A 9377-nucleotide genomic window follows, 5' to 3' on the forward strand; every position below is an offset into this window, starting at 1 on the left:
GTTAATTGAGGATTTGGGAACATACAGAATGATAACTAATGTTCTTTACTTACTAAGAACAATATTGAACACACTTAACCCTTGTTTTTGCAACATAAACATATAATGGGCCACTTTGGCTAGTTTCTCCTAGAGCGCTTATGTACAGATGGTGATCAGAAAAATGGAAACACCTGAACGAAATTGCAACTTACCAGATTAATATGGTGTCGGGCCACCTTTCGCCTTCAGAACAGCCTTCATGCGACGTGCGATGGAGGCATAGAGGTCGTGAATGGTAGCAAGTGAAATTTTACACCATTCCTCGTGCAGGGCATTGGCCAGTTCTGTGTGAGAGGATGGAGGTGAAAATCGTCGCCGGAGTCGTGTTTCCAAGACGGACCACAGATGATCAATTATGTTGAGATCTGGGGATTGGGCGGGCCAGGGGAGGTGTTGAACTTCACCCCGATGTTCCTCAAACCACGCTGCAACAACACCAGTTCTGTGAATGGGCGCATTATCATCGTGGAAGATGGCGTCATTGTCTGGGAACAACATCCGGATCATAGGATGCAAGTGGTCTCCTAAAATTGCGACATAATCGTTGGCAGTGATTCGTCCGCAAAGTGTGACCACAGGACCCAATGAAAACCATGATATTACGCCCCACAGCATCACCGAGCCGCCGTCATGTTTCACAGTTGGGCGGAGACACTGCAGATCATAAGCTTCTTTGGGCGTTCTCCACTCATAAACACGGCCCGTGGTTAAGAATAGGGTCAAGGTTGACTCATCCGACCATATCACACGTTTCCAGTCCTCAACGGTCCAAGTTGTATGGTAGCGGCACCATTTGCGGCGTGCGAAAGGGTTATGGTCCCTGATGAGTGGTTTGGCCCCGTAAGTTCAAGTCATGTAATTCGAGGAGGACTGTGATGGTCGAAACAGGGTGGGGGAGGTGCTGATTGAGTTCTCCCGTCACTTCCTCCGCAGTGGCACGACGGTTCTACGTGACAATGCGCTTTAATACCCGGCGTGACCTGTCACTCATGATTTTCTTCTGCCCACTGTTCCGCTTTCCCTATGTTGTTTTCCCGTGTGTTGTGTAGGCCGTCATCATCTTCGACACTGTCCCACGCGACACACCTAACACAGTAGCCACTGCCGTCACACTCACTCCACATAACCGCGCACCAACAATTTGCCCTCTTTGAAAATCTAAGAGGTCTCCCATTTTACACTACCTCCGTCTGCTCCAGCCACTGGACACTGCTGTTCCACTGCGCCTGACGTAGTATGAAGACCGACCTAACACACCACCACCAGCGGTCCGGCGCTGCGGGCGCCACGACACCACTGCTAACCCATACATTTGACGGGTTGCCAACTATAGGTGTTTCCATTTTTCTGATCACCATCTGTATATATATATATATATATATATATATATATATATATATATATATATATATATATATGTGTGTGTGTGTGTGTGTGTGTGTTCTGTGTACATATACACGTAGTGGACATTGAAACTGATACATCTAGTAGAAAACCATATAATTTGTATTTAATAAAGTATTACGACGCCTTTGATGGAAATTGAAACAGCAACACGACTTGAGCACCATTTGTAAATATTTTCAGCCATTCTTCTTGAAGTACAGTGAAAAGTTAAGCATTTGCACGTGGTGGAGGGAAATGTTTTCTCAAATCGGTCCTCTAACAAATCCCATACAGGCTAAATAATATTGAGATCTACCGGTTGAGCGGGCCATGGCAGATGTTCAAGCTCACTGTCATGCTCATCGAACCACTCTGTGTCAAGTTTAGCAGTGTGAATGGGGCAGTTATTATTCTGGAATATTCCACCACCGTCCGGGAAGAGTGTTCGAACCGTAGGGTGTAAATGGTCCTAATGAATGGTATAGTCCTTGGCAGTAACACGACCTTCTAGAACAATTGGGGGGAGGGGCTAAGTCTGCCATGATATTGCACCCCAAACCATCACGAATCTGCCTCCATGTTTGACTGTTGGCACCAAATAATCTCTGTTGTAATTTTCAGTTGTGATTTTCCAGATGAACACTCTCCCTGTTGATTGGAAAACAGTGTAGCTGGATTCATCCGAGAATATGGCGCGTTTTAGGTCATATAATTCATCCTCCCTATTCATATGCACACATCAACCTGGATACTGAGACGTCACAATGTGTTGAGTTTTGGACACAGATGTTCCTGCTAGATGTGCCCCTACGATCTCTCCTCTTTTGAAGTTTCTAATATATATTCGTTTACTAAAATGTTTACAGTAAACTTGTTGAAGTAATCGACTTGTATTTTAGCACTTGAGAGACCATGACAAAACGATTAAGTATGTCTCAGTCATTGGCAGGAGAGCACTGCACATATTGTTTTATTTGATAAGGTTCTGCTGTAGAACTCCAAAAATTGGAGTTCACAAGTTGCATTTATTTGCAGGAATGATCTTAAAGGTGACTAAGAGAAATGACATCCTAGCTAGCAAGCCACACCCCTAGTAAACAGAAACAGAAACAGAAAGGTTCATCCGTTCCTGGGTACATACCTCTATCAATTCCTCAGGTCTCGCATGCACTAAGTTAGTCTACTGGGAACATGCAAGGCCATGATACGTTAGTTCCTAGCTCCTAACTCTCATGAGAGGCTATCTACCAGGGTTCTGGAAGAAAAAGATGAAAAATGGCGACTAATAGCTTAAGAAAGTTTGGAAGGGAGTATATTATAAAACTCAGCAAGTTAAGAAAACAATCTCATGTCTAGATTCTGGCATCTGCAACAATAAAGGGCAGAAAACCTGTTGCCCGACTGCTGGTATTTCAGGAATTGGGTCCATTATAGGACAGGAGCGGATTAGAGCAGTGTTGGTAGTCTCAATTATTTCACTACTACGAGTTGTCAGGGTTGGTAGGTAAGTTCTCGTTAGTAGGAGCTTTATCATGCGCATGCAAGTTTGTTAATTATTTTAGCAAGCCTTGTCAGATAAACAGCATATTATACACCTTCAGGTTCTTCTGTCTCTCAACAAGCCCGCATTTCTATCCAACTTGGGAAAGTCATGGTGCACATCGTGCGTGTGTAAATGGTTGCGAACTAACATTTTCCTCGCGACTATGGTCATGGTCACGGACAAAATGTTTGAAAACGACAACAACCATCAGTTAGTACATTCCCGTAGTGGTTTAGTGCTCCATTCTGGCGGACAGCCGTTACCAGTCGGTCAGTCCCTCAACCAAATAGCTGACGCGCCTAATCGCCAGAAACATCATAACATCCATTACTTCTGGTCCTGAAAAGAGCCGGAATTGAAATCCGGCGAGGGGTTAGGAAGCCACGGTATTACAGAATATGATTGTAGGTTCTGTGGACTCCTCAAGTAGTAGGCACGAAGATCATTATGAATTGTACCTTCAACCGTCTCCAATTACTTCCATTCACAGATTGACGATCACTGCTGGTAACTGCCTTGTCCTGAAGTCTGTCTCTTCCAAGCTACTTGAATAATTAACCTGTTAGTTGCGAACCGTTAAATAAGTAATTTTTGATCCTTATTAAATAATAGTTAACTCAGAAGATCCTTGCTACTGCACACTTAGAGTTTGCCACCGTGTGCTTTCTTGCGGACTCTAATTAGTATCAGAAAACAATTTTCACATACTCTGTTCGTGAGTGGAACACAACTGAATTTTAAGTATCTCTTCAGAAGAGGTCACTTCTCTTTTCTCAACAGGGACATGAGACTGGCCATGGCGAAGTTAGCTTTAGTCAGAACATGTGCTAACTACAATGAAGTAAGTGCGCGAGAGCTCGAGTGAATACGAGCTTCATTGAGGATAGTGGGACTGAGCGAGTGAATCCCGATTCTCGATCTAAAGAAAGAAAGACAAAAGTGAACGACGATTTAAAAAAAATTGGTAGATTATGAAAGTGTATGTTAACTAGGGTTCCTGAAGGAAAGAAGGGGAAAGCATGATATTGTTTATCTAAGTACTAGGTAACGATCGGACCTACAGCATTTCACTTCAGTTGTACTCGATCTATGGTCAAGTAATTCTCTCTTTTCTACTCTCAATTTAAATGTAAGGTTCCAAAACTCACATTTTCGGTTCCAAGTCTTCTAGGTAAAGAAAGCTAAGGCCGGTGAGTTTTTCACTTTATTTTTATAAGTAAACGTTTTCTTACCTTTGATGTATTTACCCCTTAAAACTTCCTTCTTCGGGAAATGTAAATGAAAATTGGAATTCACTTTTTCGCTATAGTACAAAACATAACTTTATAATATTTTAACTTTCACATACAACTTATGTCTTTGGAATCCACTGGAAACAAATTATATCGAAAGTACATCAAGTTTGATTCATCCATTGTGCCTAGGCATATAGGGTGTCCTAAAACTAATGGTGAAAAATGAAACAACAGATTCCTGGCAGCGAAACAAGAAAAAGGTTTATATGACATATAGTCCGGAAGTGGATAGGCTAGGCTAGACAGCTTCGAATGTGGGAGGAAAGGAACTTCACACTTAGGGAAAGGAACTTTCCGATTTACAAAACTACATTGAACATGCATGTGAACAGTTACGCAACACACCAGGGGTGATGAAATGTATTTGAAGCTCACGATTAGCACGTTGCATAAATGTGGGAAGACAGCACTTTGAACATCTTTTGTAGGTACGTTTATTCCTAGCATATAGTAATTTGTAGTGCTACTTTGTGTAAGATACTACGTTACAAATACAGTACGTACGTGTCGTTTAGGATTTTGTCTGTTATTTTATTACATGACACAACTAGTTACACTTGTTTTTATTTCTACCCTGCAAGTTTCTGCAAGTTTCTATCTGGTAAACCACTTTTCATTACCCCAGAGATTATGCAACCATGCTAAGTGATCAATGCTTTGACTCCTATTGTAGATGTGCGTGCAATCATGCCATGGATAGCAACTTTTTTTTTTAATGTATAGTTTTCATCTTTACTGTACTGTACTGTCTCACTACGACTGTCGTACAGACATTGGCAAATCCCTAAATGAAGTATGGAGAATCTCAGGTGAAGTTTTATAACATGCGTTTAACATGTTAAGCCGATTTAATTTTTATGACTTTCTGAACCCCCTTTCTAGCTCCTACCATTATTCCGCTGGCAGATGTGGTGTTCCTTTCTACCGCATTCGAAGCTCTGTAGCTCTGCATCTGTCCATTTCCGAGCTATATGTCATGTAAACCTTTTTGGTTATTGTTTTGGTGTCAGTAATCTATTGAATTACACAACTGAAATATTCAATTAACCTTTATTCTTAATCTATACCTTGTCTATCTTATGTATCTCATAAATCAATATTATTCATAAACTCCCAATCTTTACACATTTCAAAATCTTAATCGTATTTCTTACACATAATCATCCACATAATCATGAATCACAAAATTAACCTATCTTCCAAACTGTATCTTCATAATCTCTACTTTTATAAACTATATATTCAAAATCTCTATGCTATTCATTATACTTATTTGATCATGTTATCTCTCATTACAACGCAGTTTGTATCTTATTTATGAGCACCTTTTACCATTTTCATATCCTAACAGAATCTGTGGTTTCATTTTTCACCATTACTTTTGAGACACCCTGTATTCCATATGTAGCATATTTCTTTGGAACCCACCGGAAAAAAAATATACCGGAAGTATGCATACTTGATCAATGCTATTGAAATGCCATGTGTAGCACATTTTTTTGGAACCCACTGTAAACAAATAAACCTAGAAGTACTGGCGGAAGTACGACATGCTTGATCATTTCATGAGCAAATCACTACTGTCATGCTCTTTTGAGATACAGACCTTTTTCCATATATAATCAAATTAATAGACTGCGGTCCTGTAATGCTCTGATCACAGATTTGATTTCCGATGGCGACAAGAAAGCGTTTCGTGAAACAACTGAGCAGGTTTTAAAATTAAAAGGTAATGAGTTATAGGCTAGAAAGCAAGAGGCAATGGCGATACAATCCGATTTGTTTTACCATGTATTATTGAACTAAAGAAATCGACTGGTAGGACATAACACTTCTCCTAGGCTTTAAAGCTTGGAAGATTAGTTTTAATGTTCAATTGCGATAGGGTTCATTAGACAATACTGTAAAAATATCGTTGGGGGCACCATAACTCAGTGGTAGAGCATTTATCTCTAGTACAAGGAATCTCTTGTTCTATCTCTGTTCAGGTAAGTTTGGATTGAAGAATATTGATTTTCGTAAGATGACCAAAGTTAAATAGTGCGGGGCTTGGGTAGTGTACGTAATGGATTAACGCTTACCATGCCATGGTTCACAACGTGGAGGCCTGAAAGAAAAACGTATTGTATTCCATTCGAGAAAATTAGCAATAACGGCATAAGGAGCTACCCAAAAGTAAGAGATAGCGGAATCTGTTCGAGAAAACCAGCAAAAATGACATGAAGAGCTATCTTAAAAACGCGCAGTGGGCTCCGTTCTAGAAGACCAGTAACGATGATATGGGAGCTATCTACTAGAAAAAGATACCAGACATCGTTCAAGAAAACCGCAATGATGACATGAAGAACTTCCTAATAGAAAGAGGTAGCGGAATTTGTTCGAGAAAACTAGCAAAAATGACTCGAAGAGCTATCTAAAAGAAACACTCAATGGACTCCGTTCTAAAAGACCAGCAACGATGATATGAGAGCTACCTAAAAGAAAGAGGTATCGGACATCGTTCGAGAAAACCAGTAACAATGACATGAAGACCTACTTAAAAGAAAAAGAGACTTAGTTTGAGAAAGTAGGAAAAATGAGAATGGAAGACAATGTATCCTCTTAATATTCCTATTTGAAATAGGCGGTGGTCGACTTAAATCCTTCGACGCTTCTCACGAGAAAGTTTAGCGTTTGCAATGTTAAACTTAAAATGCTCATCATGATGCATTTATAGAGCCTGTTTTAATTCAAATCAGAATATAGTGCTGCTTTAATGAGAAAATCAAATTGACTATCCTTTGTACAAGAACGAGAAGGAACAGCTCTCTGAGAGATAACAGCAAAGCGGTCCATGTACTTCAATGTGTGTTTCTAGACGAAAAGGAAAGCACGCCTTGGGCGAGAAGGTTTTTACGCTGAAACAACACATACGATAAAGTGAACTAATTTAAAATATTGCTGTAGGTAAGCACAAACAAACAAAAGCGAAAGGAAAAATGGCACAAAGAATATGATAATACATAAGTCAAAATAAACAAACACACTTCCTAAGTTCAAAGGAGAATTCTAGTATGATTCGTCTGTTAACATTTCAACGGGCATTCAAAACGGGAAAAGAGTGTCTTCTGATACACAGACCAGCTATTCTGGACATTCAAAAGCTTTTACACATAATGCATTAATCTACTGTATGTTTTACTGCTCGTACAAATTCTTACAAGACCTACCTCATTATTATTAGAGTTGTCCACGAAACGAAACGAGACATAATTTTCATGATAAAATTCGAGACGAGACAGAGCTCTTCCTACAGCAACATATACACTTTTCGAGACGAGACATCGCTCTCACGACATCTTTACTCTTGTCTCATTGCCACCCTAAATTCTTACGCTGGAGATTCAACATCGATTTATATATTGCAAGCCATAATTTATTTGCATATAGTATACTACATCAGTTTCTGAAAATCAGAAATATGTCCTAAAAGATAGTCCTTGATTCATTTATTATAAGTTCAAGAATAATTTCCGAAGTAAACTTCCTTGACCCTCCTACAGGGTGTTCAGGGATTAATAAAACAGAGAAGGTGCCTTTTGTTCAACTACTGGATCTTTCTGTCCTTTTTAATGTGATGATGCAAGTTCAACAATTCCATGAAATGAAGAGCACTAGGTCCAAGACAGGATTTTTAACAGAACGCCTCAGGTTGAGCAAGGGGTACGTGGACTTGCGTCTTTGGTGAGGCTATTACTTTAAGGTAAAGTTAAAAACTATCCGTCAATAACTTTATTTTTCGAATCCAATACTTAAGGAAAAATAAACCCAGTATCATTTCCAATACTCTTATTCATCTAACCCATTCATCTAATTTTCAAGACTATTACAAGGCTTCCATTTTCCAGTTTTCTTCTTCTAGAGTCCGTGCCTCACATCCATACAACACCACACTCCATTCATGCGCTTTCATCTTCCTTTTCTTCAGTTCTTTATCGATGTTTCTGGCTAGAACTTATTTTTGAATGCCTTGTAACTGAAGCAATTCAAATATGAATTGATGTCCAAAACTAAGGTACAATCAATTATTGTTCGAGAATATAGGGCACGAAGAATGTAAATTAATCACATCAATAAGAGCATTTGCGTTGAGTGACTATCCGCTCTCCAAATTACCAAACATCTTACATAGAACAGACAATACATGCAATAACCATGACAGCAGGGAGTCACACAACACAAACGCAAAAAATGGACCAATACTCACTGCCGGTACCGGAAACAGTTTAATACCGGATATGATAACTCGAATAACCACACATGTCTAGCACTGATTCTCCATGTCGAAGATTAGGTTCTTGAGGAGCCATTGACTCAGTTAATTACGCTCCTCATGAAGAGAAGAACATCTGGCGGCTGCTAGCTGGTTCAAACGTGTCGTTTGAAGCATGTTCAATCGGGTTTAGGCCGGGAGCTTGAGCTGCCCACTCAATGTATTGAATGCCTTCAGTCGCTAAGTAGTCTTCCCTCAGGTTGGCTCGATGAGGATGGGCATTGTTATCTATGAGCAGAAACTGTGGGCCGACTGCGCCCCTAAAAAGCCGCACATAAGGATGTAGAATCTCGTTCCTGTACTCCTGAACCGTGATGAATCTGCACGGAAGATGTGCAGGCCTGTACGACCATTCACCATAATTCTATCCAGACCAGTATGCTACTACTGCTATATTGATCGCTTCCACAATGTCCATGGATGAGAGCAGGTTCCTTGTTTGTTTCGCGTAAGTGTGCGGTAAAAATCGCTTTGGAAACTGTATTTGAACTCATCTGTGAATAGTATGCGGATCAGTTCATTTTGGGTACACTAGCGACTTTCGACGTCACTGTAAACAGACCCTTGTGTGGTGCAAACAGTAGAACACACTTTACTTTTCGTTGGGTTTACAGACCTCTGACATTCGGTCTCCTGTACACAGTTCAGAGAGACACTAGCAGTCCTTGAGCGATTACAAATTCCACTGACAGTTGTCTTGTAGACATATTTCGGTAGTAACGTGTAGTTATGGTCAGATATCGGTCTTGTTTTGGAGTTGTCACATTTGGGCGACATTCAGGGTGACATCTCCTGTGTC

This window comes from Thermobia domestica, chromosome 5 (genome assembly GCF_964235325.1).
Source record: "Thermobia domestica chromosome 5, izTheDome1.hap1.1, whole genome shotgun sequence".
In the NCBI taxonomy this organism is placed as follows: domain Eukaryota; kingdom Metazoa; phylum Arthropoda; class Insecta; order Zygentoma; family Lepismatidae; genus Thermobia; species Thermobia domestica.